We start from the raw sequence: 11599 nt of genomic DNA, 5'->3' as shown, positions 1-11599 counted from the left end.
GCAAAGTACAGTTGTTACAAATAAATAAAATATAGTGACGCTGGTGATTAAAGCGGATAATTATCAGAACATGAATTTTAATGGTACCCAATAACTCAAGAATATAGTTTGCCGTTGATATCTATAATAATTTAGATTATTTATTAACAATTATGAAACAACATTTCATAATTTGAGTAAGGTACAGCGGGGCAAATCTCGACATGGGGGGGGGGGAGGGGGGGCAAATATAACTGGTCCATTTTTTCTATGTTTTACAATGTTTGCATTATTCAATAAATAGTGTCCACCGGTTATAATTATATGGTAGGAGTGTTCAGTGGATACATGTAGAACTCAACATCATGGTGTAATAATAATGGAAAAAATTGATCAGTTACATTTGCCCCTAGTCGAGATTTGTCCCGCTGTACCTTACTCAAATCATGAAAGGGCTTATACTTCATAATTGTTAAATAAATAATGTAAATTATTATAGATATCAACGGCAAACTATAGTTTTTTGCCCTATTTACCTCAAGATCGATGTTGATTGTACTACATGGCCCAACAATTTTTACCTCAAGTCAAGGTACTTAGTCATACCTACATATTACGTATCCTTTTCAAACCGAAAAAATCGAGGTTTGCTAAATAAATTTTGAATATTAATGACATAATTATTATGTTAAAATTTACAATTATATGTTAACAACCCGCTGGCAACCTCACGATCGTATCGGGTGTAAAGGGGTATGGACACGCTAACCTTCGAAGCTTTTGGTCCTTCAGTTAGGTACTTAAGGGGTTCTGGTCTAGTAGGTAGATTAGTTACTGCTTAAAATAAGTCCATTCTACTAATATACACTCACTGAAAGCTGTTTATTTTAATAAAAACTCAGAAAACGTACGTGGGTTTAAACCTGACCTAGCACAACTTCGGATCGTTTCAGGGGCGGCAATTAACGCGTAAAACAACATCAATTTATAAAAATGTCATTTCTATTAATACAATTCTTTTCAAACCTACGCAATTTTAACAAAAGCCGTTCACCCTAAAACACAAGTAATTCCATTTATGAATTTTAAATTTCGAACATCATATAAACTTGAAATGTCGTTCCATTACACAATAATACTGGCCAGTGTTTCCGCATGTTTTTATCGCCCGGAATCGGAGGAGTGACTGATGAACGCATGCGAAAAACGGAACGCAACGCGGCCTGCCGTTATGGCTGGCCTATCGATCGTCGCAGCCAGTAAGCGCCCGGCCACGGCACGCTTCGCCTGTGACCTGTGTTCGCGTTTCGTGTAACTAACCCTACTACACTCGGTAAGCGCTACTATAAGACTAGACGACTTAATCAAGGTTATTGTGATAAAAACGTAAACATATGCTTGATATGATTCATCGGGATAAAACTGACAAATATTAGTTATATTGACAGAGCGTCTTTTCATGAATATACATGTATGAAGGACAATTGCCAGTCCTAATTACGTAGTTGTTTTGGTAAAATGAGGCTCAACTTTTTGTGGAGGCAATTACGAATTAGGTTACATTATGGTTGTGTATTATTGTGTGGTGGCTCTTATTTAAATTGTTTTTATACATATTGTTCAGTTATCTTAATCGTATAGCACTACATATATTTCCTGTATAAAAATACCTAATGTAACAATCCTAAATCATTCGTTTTAATATTGTGTACAACAGTTTTATATAAAAGTATTCCAGGTGATTCATAACGTAAACAAACAGGTTCATTGCAAAACCCATTAGAGATAGTGATATCAGATAAACTAACATTTATTTTGAACTAAAAACGAAGCCCCTGGTGTTATTCTCATAGCAATATTATCTATTGCAATTTCTCCCAAAGACTGACAGCTAGAGGCGTTTTTGCGCTGGAGTTTTGAAATTGTGTCGGATAAGCAATTTGCATCTTGAATAATATCGCGAAAACATGGCTGGAAAATCTGCAAATGAAAAAACATCTGCGATCAAAATCAAGGGTGTGTGAAGAGTCCATTCCTCATTGGTCTGTCTTGTCTTGAAGATTGAGACTAAATATTTTTCGAATGGAGTGACAAATAACCATAAGGCCCGTCTGTTGGTAAGCGGTCACCGTAGCCTATGGGTGCAACCACAGCTCACAAGGATTCTAGATGTGCACTGCAGATCTTTCAGAAACTTGAAAACTCCTTTTTTTAAACCCCATAACTTGATTCTTTTAAAAAGGATAGCAACTCTTGTGGCTCAAAAATTGCCATTTTGAGCTATGCATTTATTTGTGTCTAATTTTGCAAAGGAAGCATCTTTCTCTCAGTCTTTGTTTATTGCGTGAACTTTATTATAAACAAAATAAACTACGTTGAAACTGGGGTGTAACTGACAAACTACATACATAAACTTCATCAGCTTATTGTCAGAACTGCGAAACCTTTAAGGCTTATTTAGAGGGCGCGCTCGAACTCGCATGTGACCTTACTTACATCGCGGACTGTTAAGGTACATACAATTCAGCACACTCCAAATCCAAAAAAAGTGCGGGGAACAACTGAAAAAAATGGCCCAAGTACCATGAGTTTGATGTTTTGAATTTTAAATACCTTATAGCGCAAATCTTACGGAAAATAATAATTGTACAAGAAAGTGAGCAGCGCTCCATTGCAGAATTTGTTAGGTGTTCTTTATTATGTAACCTAAACTGTCCGCAATGTAACTAAAAATGTATTCAAGTAACTTTTCGCGACATAGAACACACGTCCTTTTCTATTTTGTTGCGTTAGTGACAAAAGAATTTTCCTTCGTATTATTCCGGAAACGTTCGCATTTATTGACGACTGGTCTGGCTCAGTCGGTAGTGACCCTGCCTGCTAAGCCGCGGTCCTGGGTTCGAATCCCGGTAAGGGCATTTATTTGTGTGATGAGCACAGGTATTTGTTCCAGAGTCATGGATGTTTTCTATGTATATAAGTATGTATTTATCTATTTAAGTATGTATATCGTCGCTTAGCACCCATAGTACAAGCTTTGCTTAGTTTGGGGCTAAGTTGATCTGTGTAAGGTGTCCCCAATATTTATTAATTTATTTATTTATTATTGTGCTAGTCCAAACACTGTCAGTACGTCTTGTACCGAGACTGACTGAAATATCATGATACGGTCGTATGTTTCCGTAAGAATTCGAAAGAAACTCTTTTCGCACCACATCTATAGTCACTGCGAGATAATCTCACGTCAACCATTTGCTAGCCCTGCTGGTACAAAAGCCCTAATTTTCAATTGCTTCTTTTATTTTTTCTTAATTAAATACAAGTAAATCGTTTGATTACAATATCACCTGATAGAAAGTATCAGTAGAGCATGTTTAAACTAATATATGTCTATTCTGTCCATTCAATTTTTGATTAAAAAGATCAGAGTTCTTGAAACAGACATTATTCTTTTTCTATAATATTCTTTATTCTCTCTCCATTCACTCAAATAAGCCTAAATCAGAATCAAAAATATACCTTTTAAGCTTCTTTATCCAAGTAGTCTTCTAAGCTCTTTCGAATCTTACAATCTCATGACATATAGTTCAAACTCCAACAAATCATGGAACGATACATAATTTAGTGTATTCTGTTTAGGATAAAGGGCTGTCTACGGGCCTGTGCCATTTATTTGGGAACTGACCTAATTCGGCGTAGTTTTGGGAAGTACGCGGAAGTTTTCACATCTGTTTCCTCCCCAATAAGGACAAGACGGCATGGATTTTTGTTACGCAAACATATTACACTAGTATATTAAATAGTAATTGATATTACTTATTTTTTTTTATGTCTATAGACTAGTCTGTTACTAGATTAATAAATAATCCCTCCGTCCGCTAAAATCCATTTGTTAGGATCCATTATGGATCCGAGTAGACCTTTTGTGCGTTCTGATCTATCAATAATATGTTTTACATATTAGTTGCACCAACTTAGTTTTTCATCTAAATATTCTTGATCTTATTAGGACCTTTAATTATAAATATTTTGAATACTAAAATCAGTTCCATGTAAAACAGATAATAATAAAGTACTATCTGCATCCTAATCTTAATAGATGGACTCCTAAAAGTGAGTCTTAAGTTATCATAAACTGTCATAGCTCTAATTTGAATTTTGAAGTTTCCAAAAGGATGAACATGTACAATTAGTACATGTACATGTTTTACTTTGTTCTTAGAGACTTATTTATGTTGACTTCTCAATTTTGTTACTCCAAACTTTCTGAAAATCCGCCAAAGTACCTGCAACTGGCGCCTGTTTCATCCCCACAACAACGCGGTAACATTCGGTAACATTGCGGTTCCAATAAAGGGTGAACAAGTTGCCAAGAAAGACCTTTCCCTTTCAGATCAAAGAACTCGATTAATTACTTTCTTCAACCATTTTTTCTGTGAAAGCAATCGTTCGGTTAATTTGATGACCTATTATTGATTTAGCTGAAGATTTCCCGAGGGCGCGTCAGACCTTTATCGTGAAGGCGTAGACTTTGCAGTAACTAAGTAAAAGTGTCACCCCGGCTCCCTGCTTCATTTCTCATCTATAAAAGTCTGGATAAACGGATCTGGGACATTGCGAATGCACAGATGTTTTTGCTGCGCGGACAAAGTATATAAATTATAATCCCACTTTTCTTTCAGTCAAAGAGCACTTGCTCGGATGCTTGTTCATAGGACTTTGACTCGTTCTTTTGAACAAACTTTTTTCTATTCGAATCAGCAGTTAAAGAAAAGTATAAAATACGACTTACATTAACGCGTGAATATCTCCCGTGCGCAATAAGTATTTCCTCATAGACTTACTCGAAATTAACAAAATTCCTGCTTCTAATCGGATATGTCAACCAGTAGAATTTTAGACGTTGTCGTGGCTTCAATCTTCCGTAGTGACACGTCATGAATAGACTGACTGCTGGCTGACTGACATATACAAATTTGGAACGGTTTTCATTTAAATCTGATAGTGTCAGACATAAAACTGATTTCTGCACCGATAGCATGGTCATCCCTATCGCACTTACATAATATATTATAGTGCGAAAGGAACGGCCTGATGTTATATCATTTATCGCGCCACAATGATTGCCTGCTGGTTCTATGCTATGCTATGTGGACCAATGAACACGATTGGTGGATATCAGACGCATCCATAGCAACTTAGCGTAGCATATCTCTGGTGGAAGGGCATCCTCACAGTAGGTAAATATTCTAGTTTGTTGCTCTCAACATAAACACCTAACTTCACGCCGCTCCAAGAAGCTATACATAATTATGTCAGTTAACAGAACGAACTTCAGTACAGTTTGTTCTCTTATTTTACGTTCGAAAATTGAACTTGAAAATATTTTAAAGGCGTCCAGCATTCGCGCACTGAATGCTAAATCCACTCCGGCTAAAGTTATTTATTGTTTTCAATTTATGCTCAGAATGTTCCATATTTTAGTTCTCGTTTTGTTCAAAGTTTTTTAAAGGAGCGCTGGAGAATCCATATTTGTTTTTGAGCTTTGTGTTGATTTAGCTCTTGAAGTTTTACGTTTTGTTCAGTCCCGTTCTCTTTCTCATCTTCGTGTTGTGTATTGCATACTCGGATCGGATATTGTTGGTCAATTATTTTGTATTTAACGTCATATTGGTCATATCGAGGACTCGAATTGGTGTAAGGTTTCGGCAAAATGGCAGTCATAAAATCCGAATATAATTGGTTATAGATTCATGTCACATCTCGGATTCTCGGATACTGGCGATAAAATATGTGAAAGAGGCGCGTTCCTAGCACACATTCTAAGCTCGTGTAGGTGATCGCGTACCATGCTTGTATGAGATATGGTAGGTCTACTGTTTGCGTTTTTGACAGGCGGTAACTGTGAGGTAACCGAGAGCGGGTGGGCGGCACTTTCAGCGGGTAGCGGGAGTGGCCATACTGTACGATAGTACTCTTTATTACACTGTGCTCATTTGCTCTCGTGTTCCACCAGGCGTGTTTTATTAACAAATTGACTTCTAATCTCTTTAATGGTCAGATTCTATTATCTTTGGGGGAAATTCGAATCCCTTTGGCTCAGCACTGCTATAAGCAGAGATTGGACAGTTGGGCGTCATTTATATGACGTTTTCGGGACCTTATATTATAAACTATTACTAGTTTATAATTTATATATAGTAGTGTTGCTACTTAAAAACAAATTAAAAAAAAAATATTTGTTCCCTACGTCGAACCTCTACTGGCTATAAGAAAGGGTTGCTTAATTTGACGTCCCTTTTCATAAGCTACGCTTCCACAGGTAAGGTAACTACTTACTTGAATGTAGAAAACTTTAAAAGGGACGTATTCAAAAGGGACAATTCAATTTGACCCTGAACTGTAACGCATCCCTACCTATCTTTTCAACTTCAGTATCCTAAATATCTCTTGTGAGCTTAAAACACTATATTTTTATATATTAGTTTCTTAGTCTCGCCTTATTAACTTCTCAAACTTTTTCAACTTGCGTCCCTCCTTAAATTAGTTGAGTGTTAACTAGAGAAGAGGCTTAGAGATAGTTTGACGGGGATCGTGTTGGCCTCAATGTTCGCCAAACATTGATTAAAAGTTTGGTTGCTACCAAGATACTTGCCCAACGTTACAATCGCTTACGGCTAGGGATTGCAATCCGGTCTGATTCCCAATCCGGCCGGATCCGGCCGGATTTCAGCCCCAATCCGGCGGATCCGGCCGGATCCGGCCGGATTGGCCTTGAGGACTAAAAGTACCCAAATAGTGCCTTTTTTTGCATATTTTTACCATAATATGACAAGTTTGATGGTATTTTGCATCACGATTAATAAACCAACAGTTTAAAGGCTTAGAAATCAACTTGTCCAGCTTTACCAGTTAACAAGTAAATTTTACTATAATAATCAGTCGCAAATCAAATTATTTCGTTATTTTGAAACTTTGATAGGATAACAAAATTATTATTAGTGTAACGTTTTACAGTAATACCTATAGAGCTTTTAAGATACGATAAAGAGCGGACATTATAACATACCTACAAAGCACAAACATACATGCATTATGAGATCAGTATTTAAAAAAAACCTGTATTATTTTACAGTTAACTTTACTCACACGAAAAGAAGAACAAAAAAAAGTATCAGTAAAAGCTGTTAAAAGTCAGCGTTAACCTTTTCTCAGTCTGTATAAAAATATCCAGTATCGGTTAAGAAAAACTACAGTAACTAAATTTAAGTCAGCAAGAGTAATTGACCTCAGTATTATTTGCTATTGCTGAATCAACTATCTTACTGGTTACCTTTTAAAAATGTTCATTTTTAAGCTTTGAATTTTATTATTCTCGTAGCAATATGCTCTTATACTTCTCATATTATGCTGAAAACATGTTGTTGATCTTGAAGTCCTACGTCACCACAGAGGTGAAAAGAGCCTTCACGAGCACGCGCCACGCCTTCCTATCTTCAGCTACCCTCGTGGTCTCGCTCTAGCTCGACCCGGTCGCTCGTAGTCCATCCTCAACGGACCGTTTCCATGAGTTTCCAGGGCGCTCGGAGCCACGACTTGCATTTTGCGGTTTTCAGCCGAAAGCAATGGTTGCGTTATTTCGTTCCCCTCTTTGAATAGTGTGCCATCCATGTTCCTTTTTGTGTCGCGGTTAGCTGCTATATACTCCATAGGTCTCGATTTCGGATAGTGTCTGGCCAGAAAACGCGAAGGATCGACCTCAGACCATGGTTTTTTGTCACTCTCCACCACTCCACATTATGCATCCCAACAAACGATCCCACATATTTAACTACGGATTCCAAAACGGAAAGTGTAACGCGTTGCTTGAGCATATTATTTGACTTCCAAACGCCCTTCTAACGCAAAGAACATACGTACCAAAATGACGTTCAAATGTTGCCGTAAAATTATTATTTTTGCACTATTTTAACATATCGTGTTACATTACCGGATCCGGCGAATTTCACCGGATCCGGTGGCATGAAAAAAGCACCGGATCCGGCCGGATTACCGGATCCGCCGGACCGGATTGCAATCCCTACTTACGGCCCAGCCACGACATTGGTCTAAGCGCGACAGCGGTAAGCGGCAGCCATACGTGCGAATGAAAAGTCCCATCGCTGTGTCTTGCTTCAATGTATGGCCGCCGCTCACCACTGTCGCGCTTAAACCAATGTAGTGGCTGAGCCGTTACGCTTTGTGAGCGTTTCTCTATCGCCACATTACAATAAAGAGTAAGAGAGAGGTATGGTCTTCTTCTTCAGTCGTTCCCTCAATGCTGAGGATCGTGACATCATGTATTCTGTTGAAGACTAGGTCCCTCCATAGGCATCTATTCCTCGCCAATCGAGGTAGGAGGAGGGCATAGCGAATGATATTCCGCTTTGTGTGGTAGGGCACAGCACAACGGATATCGTCTCGCTCGAATCTAGAGCAGAGCCCAACTGGGGAAGAAGTACCTCCGCCTTACAGAAGACCGCACCCGAATAGAACTAGACCCTACTCATAGTATTGTGTTCCTGCCGGTGAGTAAGGCTGCCAGAGCTCAACGAGGGTGCGGTATACTGACGATGGGAGGACTTACGGAACTAATTTGTTCCGTCTATTGTCCTTTGAGTCGTCGGCAACCCGAACCCTCCTTGGAACTTGTATACTCCTTTTTGCTGTGTACTTATACTTAACACAGCAAAAGGGAGTGTACAAGTTTCTAATGGGGTGGCAACGCGCATGTGACACTCTTTAAGTTGCAGGCGTCCATAGGTTACGGTGACCGCTTTCAGGCGGACCGTATGCTTGTTTGCCGCCGACGTAGTATAAAAAAAAAAGCGCATGGCCTCGTGCATGGCACTCCCTGTTTCCCGCTGAAAGTGCCGCCCACCCGATCTCAGTAACCTCACAGTTACCGCCTGTCAAGAACGCGACCAGTCGATCTCACACATACAAGCATGGTACGCGTTCGCCTACACGAGCTTAGACTGTGTGCATAGGAACGCGCCTCTTTCATATATTTGATCGCAATTGTCCGAGGTCTGACGTCACAACCGCTTGCGCTTCCCCTATCGCTCTTCTGTAAAGAGTGGCACACCTTGGACTATCTTCTTATAGAATAAAGTAGAATAGAATAAAATTCGTTTATTCAGCCAGTAAATCACTACAAACATCAGAAATAGAAATACAAAGACTTAAAACAAAACATTAGAAATAGAAATGTGAGGCCGATATGGTCTCCACTCAGCATGCAGCTGACACGACAGGCGTGTCAACGGCGCTGGTTTTCTGCGGAGCCAGCGAGGTGTGCGGGACAGCATACTGGTTGCGGACAACGTGAATAAATAGTGTTAATTAAATACACTAAATTTATATTATATATACACAGTTACACACATACATATTTAAGTATACAGTAGCAGAACTACTAAAAAGGCATATAAGTAACAAAGACGACATACGGAAAGGAACTCAAGGTATTAATACCCTTGCCTCGATATAATACATAAATAATTTAAGAAGTTTATAAAATTAGTTATCATACTGGTAAAAATACTACTACTATAGTAAGGCTCTTTGACACTGGTCACACGTGCGAGAGGGACACCAGCCCCAACTTTGACCCTCTCATGTGGACACATTTTTACTAGTCTGACACGAACGCCTTTCTGGACCGGTGATAGGGTTCAATTTAGTATGGCAAAAAAAGTGTGTGCTCAGTCCCTATTGAAGGTCCGTGGATATTACAGATCGACTGGTCGCGTTTTTGACAGGCGGTAATTTGAGAGCGGGTGGGCGGCACTTTCAGCGGGAAACGGGAAACGTAACGTCAAAGATTGTCACTTCGGCTAGGCTCTAATAGACATTCTATGGGCTCCGTTTACACTTAGGCAAGTAACACGATACTTCAATCAGCTCATATAATTCGCGTAGGTATACAAAACAAGTTTTAGTATTTATGAGCAAATAATTTAAACTAACCTCGAACATTTTACTTACCTATTTATATTTTTGTAATTGTGTTTATTTTTTCTTTATATTCCATATACTTACTTGGCAGTACATATTGTAATTTTACATCTTTTATTTGGAAAAAGATTTTTAAGTTTTCGCCAATATAGTATCCTTTCTGTAATTAGTGGTATTTTCTGAGTTAAGACTCTCACCATTATTTTATTCTTGTGGATGTCATAAAAGTCGACTATGAGATAAAAGGTTATAGTTTCCTACCATTCAAACGTGCTACTTTTTATGAACGAATAATAAATAAATTTAATAAATAAATATTATAGGACATTCTTACACAGATTTACTGAGGCCCACGGTAAGCTTAAGAAGGCTTGTGTTGTGGGTACTCAGACAACGATATATATAATATATAAATACTTATATACATAGAAAACATCCATGACTCGGGAACAAATATCTGTACTCATCACACAAATAAATGCTCTTACCGGGATTCGAACCCGGGACCGCGGCGCAGCAGGCAGGGTGACTGCCGACTGCGCCAGACCGGTCGTCAAACCCGGTCGGTCGGTCGTCGTTCTTGTGGATGTCATAAAAGTCGACTATGAGATATTAGCTACTTTTTATGAACTTTCAAAGCGATTTGATAATATGGAATTGCTTACTGAGAAATGCAAAGGCGAAGAGTAATCTCGTAAAAGTCGTATCATTATACCAATGAGTTATGAGATGCAAAATCGTACAGAATAAGATAGTCGCATAACGACTGCAATGTGACTATGTCACGTAGTCGTGAAATTCAGCGAACGTAGAATGGATTTTACGTTACAATCTGTCGGATTTCGTGAATTCATTTTGACTTTGTAGAGCAGATGAAACTTGGCAGAGTAACAGATAACAGAGTCTAATACAAAAGCGTTTAATTTCATGTGTTTGTAATAAAACGAAAATAAATTTCAGCATTCAAAAATTAATTATGACACGCCCACTCAACAACCTTTTGATTTTTAACCCCCGACGCAAAAACGCCGGGGTGTTATAAGTTTGACGTGTCTGTCTGTCTGTCTGTGTGTGTGTCTGTCTGTGGCATCGTAGCTCCCGAACGGATGAACCGATTTAAATTTAGTTTTTTTTGTTTGAAAGCTGAATTAGTCAGGAGTGTTCTTAGCCATGTTTCATGAAAATCGATCCACCTATGTCGGGGGTTTTTTCAAAATTTTAATTGTTTGGTTAGGTTATTCAAAATGATTAAGTATTTTAGGAGCATTTGAAAGACCTCAAGTCTATAAAAACTAATTTTGATTATTTTTTAAATAACGTAGGTACGTAAACAACCAAAATAATTACACTTTGGTATATTAATTACAGAAAATAAAACTACCCAGGTTTTGGTCGTTAGGTAAAGAGTACCAAGGGGCCTATTGCATAACAATTTACAACTCATATTACAAGCGGTAGTCCCCCTCCAATTCATTTTATAAGAAAGAGAGTTCCGCTTGTAATACAAGTTGTAAATTGTTATGCAATAGGCCCCAGGTTGGCCACTTTACCCCTCCGGATACGAATGCTGATCCGCGGCTGAGCGAGGTTCTTTCCAACCCCCCTGTGGTCACCAAAAGCT

The 11599-nt window shown here is 38.5% G+C and overlaps 1 protein-coding gene across 2 annotated transcripts in view; it reads left to right on the top strand.

The window, feature by feature from the left end:
- The first annotated feature begins 1209 nt into the window (after nt 1-1209).
- LOC125238264 (complexin) overlaps nt 1210-11599 on the top strand; it is a 618857-nt gene continuing 608467 nt past the window's right edge. The window contains exon 1 of one of the 2 annotated variants that reach the window (XM_048145543.1): nt 1210-1312. The gene's annotated coding sequence lies outside the window, so the exon portion shown is untranslated. The remainder of the gene's footprint in view (nt 1313-11599) is intronic. The other variant, XM_048145542.1, reaches the window with a different exon arrangement.

This window comes from Leguminivora glycinivorella, chromosome 23 (genome assembly GCF_023078275.1).
Source record: "Leguminivora glycinivorella isolate SPB_JAAS2020 chromosome 23, LegGlyc_1.1, whole genome shotgun sequence".
Taxonomy (NCBI): domain Eukaryota; kingdom Metazoa; phylum Arthropoda; class Insecta; order Lepidoptera; family Tortricidae; genus Leguminivora; species Leguminivora glycinivorella.
Note: the sequence above shows the minus strand (reverse complement) of the source record. Positions and strands in the feature narration are given on the sequence as shown.